This window comes from Ruditapes philippinarum, unplaced genomic scaffold (assembly GCF_026571515.1).
Source record: "Ruditapes philippinarum isolate M1 unplaced genomic scaffold, ASM2657151v2 ctg821_1_1_1_1, whole genome shotgun sequence".
Taxonomy (NCBI): domain Eukaryota; kingdom Metazoa; phylum Mollusca; class Bivalvia; order Venerida; family Veneridae; genus Ruditapes; species Ruditapes philippinarum.
This window is the reverse complement of record NW_026852645.1, coordinates 191,254-205,689: the sequence shown is the minus strand read 5'-3', so window position 1 is coordinate 205,689 and position 14,436 is coordinate 191,254. Positions and strand designations below refer to the sequence as shown.

General features: G+C 31.5%; 1 long non-coding RNA gene across 1 annotated transcript; it reads left to right on the top strand.

Annotated features, from left to right (window-relative positions):
- Nucleotides 1-866: 866 nt before the first annotated feature.
- Nucleotides 867-5,423, top strand: LOC132719853 (uncharacterized). The gene is made up of 2 exons (XR_009624276.1): nt 867-2,789; nt 2,882-5,423. It is a non-coding gene; the product is annotated as an uncharacterized LOC132719853 (long non-coding RNA).
- The last annotated feature ends 9,013 nt before the right edge of the window (nt 5,424-14,436 follow it).

Below are 14,436 nucleotides of genomic sequence, written 5' to 3'. Positions count from 1 at the left end.
TTGATGTCAAAGTGCTTTAGTCAAAGCACCAGCTGTACTTCTACTACTCTGTACTGACGGGACTGTCACAATCTGACTTAAGTTTAGATCTACTTATTTCTTACATGTAGATCTGATAACCATTGTATATGTGTCACTTGCATTGTGATTCGAATTTCCAGAGAAAGCTGTTTTTAGCCATGCAATCAAACCATTCTTTACAGATAAGCATTGGTGGAAGTATCAAAATAACATTGTCCGTGAAAGTAAAACAAATTGTTGAAATCAAATCTATCTTTCTTTCATTGATTGTTAATGATGTCATATTTTCAAAACATTTTCCATATTTAGAAATACTGTATGTGTATTTAAATTCGCGGAAGCAAATTTTCGCGGAAAGGTCCACTTTGGGGGTCTATACAAATATTCGCGCTATTTTGAATTCGCGGAGGTGACTGCCGAAAATCATAAATTCGCGTAGACCACTCAGGTTAAAAAAAGAAAATTACTGAAATCATCATTGGAGTTCACAGTTATTTTCAATACCAGGTGTCAAACAATACTCTATTGTACAGAAAAAAAGACATTATCTAGCGGACAGATTATAGCAAACAAAAGAATGCCCGTTAACGTGCATAATTTTTCACAGTTTGCGTCATATACGTCTTGACATCTGATCAGATCATGTTTTGGTTTTTCTGAACAAACAATTAAAAAACACAAACATAAAGTAAACTATTTTATATGATGAATAACTTGGAAAAAACAAAACACAATTACTCAGTAAAGATTCAAATTAAAAGTGTGAAAGCATATCACACACTGATATAAATTGTTCTATAGAAGCGCGAAAATATGACTATTAAGAAATTATTGGTGTAGATCGAATGTCACCGCGAAGATCGCGAAAATTTGAAGCCTGCGAATATTTCTACACATACAGTATTGCATATTATATGTACATTGTCTCATTAATTATTAAAATAGAATTTTTCATTTTATTATACTCCCAGAAATTTTGACAGAGCTTGTAGTAACTGTTGGCAATTTGTTCATATTCATACATTCACATTTGTTAGCATGTTAACTCATAGAATGAAATTTTAATGGTGCATTATTATTTTCCATTGACTTTTACCCTAGAATGGGAATTCAGGTAGATTTTGTCAGGGTCACTGATGCTAAAAATAGATTTCCTCACTATTTTGCATAATTAGGACACAGTTTTAGCTTTGTATTGTTGAGCATACATCAATGATTCTAATATTCATATTGCAAATTATTCAGGGAAGAAAAATGCTTGCCAGAATAAGTTCACCTATGATTATTGGAATTAAAGTCCCCAGATACAAGGTGAAATTAGATAAAATGAAAAAGGAATATGCAAAATTATGGCTGAATTGGTGTTTTTGTTGTTGTTTTTTTTTGTTTAAAGAGAACCGCAATTAAAAAGATTACAAGATAAATCTCTATGTTGAAAGTGTACTAAGTAATGTTTTACTTTATGTTATAAGCATTTTCTTTGCATTTGCACTCAGATTAACCTTTATATCTTTTCATTACAATAAATTTTCAGGAAAAGCATGCAAAAGCTTGAATGTAGCTAATGTTCTGTATTTATATTGTATTTCTTTAAACACATTTGTATATCAATATTTGTGATGTGATAAATGTACACATATAACATTTGTTACCCTGAGGCACTTTATTTATTTATTTTACATTTTGGCTTTTGATCTTTTGTATGTTGTAGACAATCAATCTACTGCTGTATTTATTTTTAATATTTAATTGAATTGTTACACTCACTAAGTTTCAATTTAAATGTCAAAATGTATTTATTTATACTTGTTTGCTTGATATTTATATGGTATTATAGGGTTACTAACATTACCCCTAAGTTGCGTCCTCTATTATCACTGGTACAGGCATTGTATTGTAGAATATGGCCGTCACCTTTAAAATTTTCTGTCCAAGGTTGCAGAACTTTTTTAACAGTATTACTAGCATTTAAAGGAATATGTTCATCCTTTAGAAATTTTAACATAATTAAGATCCATTTAAAAAAGAATGTGGCTTACTTATCACATCTTGACATATTTATCCAGTGCTGTCAATTAAGTTTAAAGTAGCAAGTTGAAGGTTTGAGATTTTAATTTTTTTAGCTTGACTATCCGAAGAACTGTCGTTAAGTTTTTACGAGCAAGTTGGTGTCTCCAAAACTACTGAAAGGATTGGGTTGAAACTTCACACACTTATATGACTGCATACTACAAGTTCACTTTCCAAAGCCCATAACTCTAAGATGGAGTTTGACAGAATTATGGCCCTTTTTGATTGTAGAAAATTCTACATTATCTTGGTCGTTGTTTTACGGTCAAGTCTGCAGAAATCAGTAATTTTGCAGGCTTCTTGATGCTTACAGAGAAGACTGTTTGTTCTACATTATTGTTAGTTCAATTATAGTGTAAAATGACAGTATGTTTTGAAGGCCAATATGTGTAATCATGGAATTAAGAAAATGATTAAGACTTAATGAAACAACACACCATTGCAATTCAAGGATGTAACAATGACCACTTTTGTCTTTTCATTCTTATTTGTGAACTTAACTTTTTCATATATGTTAGATTTGACATCATTTTTGTTGTGCCAAGATTTTATAGGCAACACAAGAAGTGTTATCTGCAATCATGTTTGACTATGGGCTATTTGTAGAAATGTCAACTAAGGGTGTTTATAGTTATTCTTGACTACAGTTTGCATTGAGATTGACTTAGTTTTTTATAGACCAAAGTCTTTTTAGATAGGTTAGACTAGGTTCTTTATAGACAGAGCTATTGGTAGACTTTTTTGACTCTGGTCTACTTAGTTTTTTATAGACCAAAGTCTTTTTAGATAGGTTAAACTAGGTTCTTTACAGACAGGGCTATTGGTAGACATTTTTGACTCTGGTCTTTATAGTTTCCGTTTGCAATGACCTTGATAATCATTGCTGTCTGTTGACATATTAAACTATGGTCTTTATAGACATAGATTTATATGGTCTACACATACATGGACATCTGTGGCCTTTATAGACATAGATAACTTTGGTCATTATTAGCATAATAGATGATTATGGTCTTTATAGACATGTAGAACTGTGGCCATAATACATATTGAGGACAATGGTCTTAAAGACATGGGACAATTATAATCTTTATAGACATGGACAGCTATGGTCATTATAGACATAGGACAACTATGCTCTGTATAGACATGGACAACTGTGGCCAAAATACATATTGAGGATGATGGTCTTAAAGACATGGACAATTATGGTCATTGTAGACATGGACATCAGTGGTCTTTATAGACATGGACAACTGTGGTCATTATAAGCATATATGACTATGGTCTTTATAGACATAGACAGCTTTGGTAAACTGTGATCTGTCTTTATAGACATTGAATATTAAGCCTTTCTATATAAGGACTTCTATGGTATACAGTTCAATTTGTAGACATTACACGTTAAAGGATGATTTTTGGTAAACCGTCTTAATAGACTGATCTGATAGTGGTCTTCATGAGCATGGCTGGCTATAAAATACATATATCTATGCCCCCACATTATTATTATTGGGAGAAAGATAGATCAATATATATGTTACACAACCTGCATTCATAGACAATGTACTAGTAATATTATTATTTTGAACATTTATCACCTACTCTTGATTAGTGCAATAATCATGTCACCTTGATTATCAGACCACCCCAAACTTCAGCACCTTAATTTAATATACAGTATGTATTTTTGTTGTTTTTCTTACCAGGTTATTCCCCACTTTTTTTGTATCCTGTTTTTGCATTTGTATAGATTTTTTTTAATTTTTGCGATTTTATAGACAGATATTTTCTTATAAATTTGAAAAGTGCTGTATATGTGAAATTGATGTTGACTTTGTTCCTCTGATAATCTCATTATCTGCCTTGGTATATTAAGTGTTAATTTAGACATGGTAAAAACACAACTGACTTGGTAAAAACACAAGAGACATGGTAAAAACATAGTATGTCACTGTGATACTGGAATACCACAAATTCTCCTATCCCTGCTTGTTTTTTAAAGTGCTCTAGTTATATGAAGTCAGTTGCTCTAATTACCATGTAAATTTAGTATCAGTTTATGCAATAAATACTAATATCAAATATGACCGAGGATGCAAATTTAACTCAAATTATTTATACAACCTATTGTGATATAATAGGATGTTACATATTTTACAAATTTACTATTGATATACTCAATAAATATAATCAAAATAGAGCTGTAGAGTTAAAAGAATGTGCACGCGTTTCTCTAAAAGCATAATATGAGAAGATTGAATGTTTTAATATTCTCTTTAATTTTGTGTAGCTATTGAGATCCACCTAAAACTGATGTTTTTTTTCAGCCTTACATGGAACTACAAGTACTTGAAACAAATTATTTTCAATGTTCTATATGGGTTATATACTATTATAAGACTGTAGTATATTGCCCTTATAGAACATTGAAAATAGTTTGTTTCAAGGACCTGAGCATGGAACAATAGCTCTTGTATATTCAATGCAGGTTGATTTTCTAAGCTTACTCCTTGACTACCTCTATATATTATTATTAATGAATACAGTCAAACCTGTGATCAAAGGCCACCCAAACAAGATACAAAACATACACATTAAAGACCAGTGGTTTTTATTAAGAGGTTACTTGGTTCTATTAAGTCAATGAAGGTTTGTTAGAAGGAGTGACCTTTACCCACAGGGTGGTTCTTATTCGGGATGATCTTTTATACAGGTTTGACTGTAAGAAAATATTTTAGTTTCTCTTTTTGAAATAGATTATTTATACATATACATGCAATTTTTTTCTCTACTTTTTATATGGCTTACTTTGTTATCATTATCAATATGATTAGACTGTAGAATTATAATATGATTATAAGATACTTTCACTTTATTTATCTTGATTAGATCTTCCTAAAATAGAAAAAAAAAAAACAACAAAAACAAGTGCTATGTAAGTGTTAATTGCAGCTTAATTGAACTTTACATGGAAATTATATACATTATTACTTGTACAGAGAAAAATTGATTTATTTTTAAGATACAATGACTTGCTATCTACAGTTTTTTACATGTAACCAGATTTCGTTTCTTAATAAATTTCCAGCTGTGTATTTTATAACAGTCCATTATTCATTTAGAAACAAGATACTTCTCGCTTAAAATTTAGAGGGTTAGTTAAGTTGTCTACAAGATCAATGCTTAACCTTTTGACAAAACATGTTTTGAGGATTGTTGATTCCTTTTTTGTTTTGTTTCTTTTGTAACTTACATACATGGATTTATGTTTTATGTTATAAGTGTTAAAGTAATTATATAAGACAAGTAAAATAAAGGCTTACAATCTACTTGAGTTTAGTTATAGCTAGTCCCTCTAGTTTCTTTATTTTTAACTCTGCACAGAAATAATATTTCATGAATTAAAGTCACTATGAAGACTTGGATTAAAGCAAAACAAATCTATTATCTATTGTTATGGTCAGACTAGTAATCTATTAGGATGTCTAGCTGTGTGGATTCAAACCCTGTCAGGTGCAAGTTGTTTCAGTAAGCAAGAAACTATACACTTATTGCTCAGTACTGGTTGGTACCTGGCCTCAAGATTATAAAACTTTCTGTCTCAAATCTCATGATTATCAATTATCAAAACAAATCTATTATTGTTATGGTCAGACAAGTAATCTAAAGGTCTCTAGATGTGTGGGCCGAAATCCCATTGGGGGCAAGCTGTTGTTTCCTAGCAAAAACCTTAATACTTATTGCTCAGTACTGATTGGTACCAGGAATAGACTCAATATGTGTGTCAATATGTATAAGCATATAGCTTCATACACGAACTAAAATAAATTCTGTATGAACTAAAAATAATTGAAATGTTGAAATTTCCTCATGAGGAATAATGGAAAACAATTCCAAATTTTCTGGTAACTACCACTTTGGAACATTTATGTCCAAAATACTTAAACATTTTACATAAAGATTTTACCTAAAGATATCCTTTGAAGAATTGCTGGAGACATTTGTAGCATTCTTCAATATATGAGTCACAAGAAAATTCTAAACAATGTAGAATTTCAACTTTACAGTTTTACTGGTGGACGAAGACCTCAGGTGTCCTTCCTTCTCTATTTTTAAAGTAAAATATAGAATGTTCTATATTGATCCTAATAATGATACAATGAAAGAAGCATAATAATTTGAAAGAAATTCAAAAAGAAACAATAGGGAAAATTAAGGTAAAAAGCATAACACTATTAAAGGAACTCCACTGGAACTCCACTGAGGTCCAATAGCCTAATATAATAAATTTGAAATTCTTTCTGAAATCAACTGGCATATTTAAATTTGAAACCAAGCAATGAATGATAAATACATACACACAGCATTAAATTTGTTAAAAAAAATTGTCCCCTTTCTCCCATGAATGTAATTTACTCCTTAAGTCCTGTTAAAATACCTCTATGAAATAAAGCATTTCAAATCAGAATGGGGAAAAAGGAATACATGTAACTACTAATCAAAGCAAGTCCTAAAAGTTCTTGTTAAGTATTTCATAAAATATGACCAGAAACATCTAAATAACACTTAGATTTTGAAGTATTACAATTTATATGTAATGAAGAGGAGAGGGATAGATATATTTGAATCAGCTTGTCTATCTGTTTAATTTTGTTTCTTTGTTTGATTTAACGGCGCACCAACACAGTATACATCATATGGTGCCCAAACAGGAAAGATGATTTTGGCTAACCTCTGGTGTTACAAACTTCAAAGCAACACAAGGGATCTGCTGGAATTATGATGCATATACTCCAGTAATTCGGACCCATTAGCACACCTCGTATGATCATGCAGGGATAAACAGTGGCTGCAATTCTTTTGCCTAAACCATTAAGTACAGTGTAAGAACCATAATTCCCTTTTGTGTAATTTTGGAGTTATTACCATTTGTAAATTTTCATAATGTCCAGCATCTGATGAAACTTTAATATACAGGAAGATCAGTCAGAGTCAAAATAGTAGGCGTTAATACATTCTCTTCAGATCTTAATTGGTTACTACATCAACCATATCACCACAAAAGCAACACACTTCCTTCGCTTCAAACTGACAATAAACAGGCGAAAACACCTATATGTATTTCCCAAACTGGAATACTGATCCACATTTAACATTTACTACATGTGTGCAGAAGATACAGTATTCCAGTTTGGGATACTATAACAGTACACGTATTCCAGTTTGGGGATACTAAAACAGTATTTCAGTTTGGGGTTACTATTGTTAGTTGCTACGTTGTTTTAACGATTTCTAGCTAAAAAAAAAAACAGTCGGGCATTCTTCATGTTTTGGAAACAATGAGATTTCCCTTCAGTGTTTCTCAGTAAGCCCGACCAGGAATTTAGGCTCCTCAGGAGAAAACGGCCTGCACAATAACGTATTCAGCATATATTCCTCAACTTCCCACTGCTCACTGTAACGTTAAAAAAAACTTATTCTATTAAATCAGAGAGAACAAGCAATTGCAGTGAAAATAACCGCGTAACCCAAATTAGAAACTCGGAAATCCAGTGTTGGATTGTACCTTTGTATGTCGATTACCTTGGACTCGATTATTATGTTCACCTTCAATATCTTAAACATTTTGAATAGGCAGTAGGTTTATAATGAGAATGCCGTCTTGAATTCAAAGCATACTTACTATTGAAAGTAATGTTACCTGCAATTTTGTGATAAACCAATTTAATTCCATTACATTTAAATGAACGAAATGATTGGTACACACTAGTTTCGTGATTTCCGTGCAAAATTCAAACTTCATTACAAAATCACCAGCCTATACGTATTATTTATGGCCAACACGAGACAACCAGTACTCAAGAACTGTATGATTTGGCTTTTTACAGATATTTTTTTTTTATTTTATGACATTTTTTGGTAAAGTACTAATATAGGAGTACAACTAGAATAACGGAACGAATCTTGTTATGCAGTTTCTTTGGAGAGTTTCAGAAAATACAAGACAGGACAGCATGACCAGTTGTTCTACATTGTTTTTCGTACTTTTTGGTGTGTTTGGGTTTTCTGTTTTATTTTTTATACAAATCGTATTTGTTTATATAAGTTCTTTTTTAAAACAGGGCTTGCAGTTTAGGACTGCCGCTCCGTGTATAACAGTCAAACAATTGAAGTATATCAATCAACAATGATTCAAACTTTGTAAGATGAGCAATAACATTATAAAATATGAGAACAAAGATCAAGAACCAGCCACAACAGAGGACCACTGGTATAACAAAAACATGTAGTGGTCTGAGAGTAGTGGAATGGTGGTGTTGGGGGGGATGCAAAATGATGTACACCGATCAATCTCTTAGGCAATACGGAGCGACTTATACGGTCGCCACTCAGCTCAAATGGTTGTTAAATCAGAATATGATAACAAAATGTTTCGACGCTGTTCAAGGATTTATCCGCTTAACTCAGACAATATTTTGGATATGTGCATACCTTGTACAGACTGTCATAATTATTGTAGATACACAAATTCAAATTTAAATTTGTTTTACACTATAAATAAAATACCTTTGTGATGTTTGCTTAAAGCTTTTAAACAGTACTTCGCCCGGGTCTTGAATCAGATGTTATGTTGCTTATATGCTTGGTTTGTGAAAGGTCTTAACTAGATACATAATTAATTTATAAACATGGCATTTTCAGTTTAAATTCGGTTATAATTATAGATGTCCGGTATTGAGAGAAAGCATGTTTAGTTCGACCTATTCTTATCGGATGTTATCTCCATAACTATGTATTTTGATGCTATTGAAATGTGAAGCTTACTAACAGTATGATGCGACTCTCATTTTGCCAAAGATGTTCTTTTCCTTTTTCAGTTAATTGGCGGGAATTAGCCACCGTAACTATAGCCTAATTAATTCGGCGTGAACGGTTTGACCCATTTTACAGACTTTTTTTTTTACTGTCAAACCGTTGGAAAAAAGACAGCGCCCGTCCAAAATTATCTCGGTGTCTCTTTGACAAGTCTAATTAGTTGGACTACCGTAACTATGTTCAGACTGTGAAGAGTGAAATGTATTATTTGCTTTTTTATCTTTTATGTGGACTTTTAGTTTATATATTGAGAAATAAACTTGACAAAAACTCCCAGCATTAAATTACTTTTTGTTTACATGCTTTAATAGTTTCTTAGCGTAGGTTAGACCAAATTACCGTATCCGTTCTATTGTGTCCAAAGACTGACGGAAAGGGCCGAAAAGTTGCGACCCAACAAAGGAAGTTCCAACACTAAGTTAATCTGTTGTTGTTTCAATAATGAAAAGGTCAGAGTTGACCGAAGTACGGCGAAAAAAGCCGGACAATATTCCCGCTTCACACATTACAGGTCACGTGATCATTTGAGCACAATAAAAACAGTTTAGCAGGGAACGTCGCACGGCGAAGATGGAAAATGGCGCTCTCTGTTGATATTGCAGGTGTGTTAATATTTTACAACTTTATTGTGTCATTTGATTTTTTCAGGTATGTACAGTACTGGAAGAAGAAGAAGAAAAAAGAAGAAGAGCCTGTTTAGGACGGAGAGTTGCACGGCGAAGATGGAAGAAATGGCGTGCAGGTGTGTTGATATTTTACAACTTTATTGTGTCATTTGATTTTTTCATTAGCCTATGTATTGAATGCCTTTGTTATATGCCTGTTTATTTTTATTTTGATGAATTTTATACATACTTGCTCCTGATAATTGAAATACCTGGCCGTTTTATTACCCCCCCCCCCACATGACTTGCTATTTATCGTGTTGATGAAATATGGTTGATGTTGAATTTGACGATCTCGATTGACCAGTCTGACCAGCCGCGCGACATAACATACTTCGCGCGACATAACATACGGGCGTTTATTGTTTATATTTTTTATTGTTTATTGACAAACTCTCCCGCCGCATTCCGATTATCAATACATGTATTTTGTGCATGTCAAACAGGTTTATTTATAAATATGTAAAAGGATGTATATTTAAAAAAATGTGTATGAAAAATTTGTATGAAAATTGGTATAAAAAATGGATATAAAAATGTTTCTGGTCGGCTCGGTGATATATATGTTGTGTGGAAAAAATCGCAAACAATAGTTAAACTGTAAACATGTCAAAGAAGGTTTTTTAAATACCTACTGGTATGTAAAATGATGAGTTTTAAAAAATGTGTATAAGACTGTGTATGAAAATGTGTTTTAAAAATAGTATAAAGATTAGGTATAAATAATGGGTATAAAAATTGTGTATAAAAATGGGTATAAAATTGTTTCTAGTCGACGGTTTCAAGTATGAGTGGAAAAAAGTGGTAATTCTATAGGAGAAATCCTATTAAACTTAATTGTCAAAGGTTTTCTAGATATGCAAAAAAAAATGTTTAAAAAATGTGTATGAATAATTTGTATGAATAATTTGTATGAACTGGGCATCATAAAAGAGTATTAAAATGTATCTGGTCTCTCAGCCTCAGGTTGACTGCTTCTAAAAAACAGGAGAAATCCAGTTTAACATGTCAAAGAATGTTTTTTTAATATGAAAAATAAAGAGTTTCAAAAAATATGTGTAAAAATGTGTATAAAAATGGGTATCATAAAAAGGTATAAAAATCTGGTCTCTCTGCCACAGGTTGGCTGGGGGTCTGTACTCTCAACGTAAAAACATGTAAAAAAAAAAATAGGTATCATAATAAGTATAAAAAAATCTGGTCTCTCAGCCACAGTATAATTGGCTGGGGGTCCACTACTCTCAACATAAAAACATGTATAAAAAATGAGTATTAAAAAAAGGTATAAGAAAATCTGGTCTCTAAGCCACAGTATAATTGGCCAGGGGTCCGTACTCTCAACTTAAAAACATGTATATAAAAAGGGTATCATAAAATGGTATAAAAAATCTGGTCTCTCGGCCACAGTATAATTGGCTAGGGGTTCTTACTCTCAACTTAAAAACATGTATAAAAAAATGGGTATCATAAAAAGGTATAAAAAAATCTGGTCTCTCAGCCACAGTATAATTGGCTGGGGGTCCGTACTCTGAACGTAAAAACATGTACATGTATAAAAAATGGGTATTATAAAAAGGTATAAAAAATCTGGTCTCTCAGCCACAGTATAATTGGCTGGGGGTCCGTACTCCCAATGATGGGTAGCATTAAAAGTTATAAAAAAGTCTGTTCTTTCAGCCACAGTATAATTTACTATGAAAGTAAAAATATGTATAAAAAATGGATATCATAGAAAGGTATAAAAATTTCTGGTCTCTCAGCCACAGTATAATTGGCTGGGGGTTTGTACTCTCAATGATGGGTATCATAAAAAGGGAGTCCAGAAAGTGGTAATAGGAGAAATATGTAAAATAATGTTTTTCAAAAAAATATGTATTGATAAGTGTATGCAAATGTGTATAAAAAATGTGTATAAAAATTATTTCTGTGTTTTATATATTTTAGTGTTGAGGGATGTGGAGTTTCATAGTATGGAAGTGGCCTGGATCATGACTGTAATTGGTAAATATCTTTTGGTAAGCAAACAGACACAAATATTTTCATTTTGTGTCTGAAGTGGCGATGCGGAATTTCCTAGTTTTTTGCCTTCATATCCTTACTTTACATCATAAATTGTTTTGTCATTTACTTATAAATTGTATGTATTTTCTCCCTCTGATACAGATATTTTCGTTTTGTTCCCGCCCGGCACAAATATTTTCGTTTCGTGCCTGACTAGGCAATGCGGAATTTTCGTGGATATTTCGTTTCTTTATGGATTTGTAAAAAAAAACTTGTGTATCAAAATAATTTGTATGAATAATTTGTATAAAAAGGGTATTATAAAAGGGTATTAAATTGTATCAGGTTTCTGGTTGGCTGTTTCTCAAATAGGAGAATTTCAGCTAAACTTGTCAAATGTGTTTTTTAAAGATTTGTAAAAAAAAGTGTGTATTAAAATAATTTGTAATAATAATTTATATGAAAAGGGTTTCATAAAAAGAGTATTATGTATCTGGTTTCTGGTTGGCTGCTTCAAAAAGGGTAAACAGGAAAAATCCTGTTAAAAATGTCAAAGGTTTTTTTTATAAATAGTAAAAAAAAAAATCGGTTTTCAGAAAACTGTATAAAAAAAATTGTATGAAAGTACTTGTGTGAATCAAGAATATGTATAAAAGTTGTTTCTGGTCGGCTGTATGGAGTATGCTCCATATTATTCCCCATGAAATCAAAAGATGATATGAATTGTGTGGTAAAAAAATATCGATAAATTATAATTTAAAAAAGGGTATTAGTTTAAAAGTGTGCATTTTTGATGTTGGTATAACACATACTAATTTTGGGTTCTGAGCTCCGCGTGCGACTTTATGCGATTTCTTCTTTATAGTTAGAAATTTTAAACGCAAAGATGGTCAAAGGGTTAACACATATGTTAACATTGGTATGATATGCTATGAATGGTCTTTATAAGGTGCAATACACGGTATGGTGCAGTAATAAAAAATGGTATAAAGAATTTTAAAAATATACCGGTATGTAAAAAGAATGTGTTACAAAAATATGCTTGAAAAATGTGTATCAAAAAAGGGTATAAAATTAAAAATGTTTCTGGTCAGCTCTTAAAGAGCTATATGTACGTTGTGTAAAAGTATGTTCTGGGTATGAAATGTAAATTTATTTTTTTTAAACTTTAATTTCAATCAATGTGACAGTAATAAAAAATGGTATAAATTGTCATGTTGTTGTGTTCATGAAAAATAATAATAGATGCTATATGTAATAAAATGAAAAATAGAAAAATAAAACATATCAAAAACATAAAAGCTATATTATTATAAAAATAACAATATTTGCCTAAAAGTAATAATAATTATAATAATAAACAAATTATTATATTAATAATAATAACATAAAAGTAATAATAAAATTTTTTTATAAAAGTAATAATTTTTTTTATAAAAGTAATAATAATAAAAATAATAATAATAAAAATAAAAATAATAATAATTCACATACCAACAACGTCACAAGAATCGTTAACTGAATGGTGGGAGAAGTGTAGGGCGTTTTAAAAATAATAATAGAAAAATAATAATAAAACGTCCATTCAGTCACGCGTTTATAAACGGTTCGACGTATACTATGACTACACTTCTTCCAATGCTGCCTAGTTTTGATAACTAGCATGTCCCAAGCCATGATAAAAGCAGAGGGGAAGAAATGAAGTTAATAAATTTTATACTGTGATATCAACAAAAATTGTCTTATCACTGTTCACAATTCAGTCAGTATAATTATTTTGAAATTTTCGCTAAAATAATAAGATTGAAAGATAGGCAAGTCCATTTAATATACAGCTCGATTTCATTAGTTCTCTCATTATCTGTTTTTCATTTTTTGCTCAGTTATGCTCCTTTTTCCACAGAAGCTATTACCGTATATATATTCACTTTAAACTTACGACATACTAGTTCAGTATCCAATTGGCATGCATTTCTAATGGGCAAATAACCTTGACAGAATTGTTTTCAATGGGCAAATAACCTTGACAGAATTGTTTTCTTAATTATCTCCCTTTAAGTTAAAGACATTTTTCTTATTTTCATAAAAAAGCATCATGCATATTCACTACAAACTTGAAGAACTTGTTTACTATCAAGGGCATGTAGGTGTGTCCGTGGCTGAGTGGTTAAGGTTGTTGACTTTAAACGACTTGTCTCTCAACACTGTAGGTTCGATTCCTGGCAGGAATTCTGAATCTTTTCATGTCAGGTATCTACCAGTAAAGCTGAAAAGTCACCATATGACCTAAACTGTGTTGGTGTGACGTAAAACCCGTAACAAACAAACAAGCACAATCAAGGGCATGTAATTCTGCCAAGTGCTTGCAGAATCATGCCCCCTTTTTACTTTGCATTTATCATACTACTCAGCACTGAGTAAAATAAGAGTGTGCTGTTCATTGACGGGTCTTGTAATTCTCATAATTTGTCTAATTTATGCCATTTGTACTCTTTTTATTCTTCAATTGGTGAATTTACATTTTTATGTATCTAACATATGTTAACCAATTCTTCTGTATATACTTGTAGGAGATGGGATGGTTCAATGGAAAATGTTGCAGTGTGTGTTGATATCACGGCATAAACAAGGGAGAAAATTTCAATAATTTACATAATTATATTTATAAGTAACAGGTCAAATAACTGATTTTTCTGTCACCTTGAAAAAGTGGACATATAGGGGTTACTTTTGTCGGCAGAATCCCGTTAGGCTTGTCCGGTAAGAATATCTTACTCATTATAGGTTGGATTGACTCCAA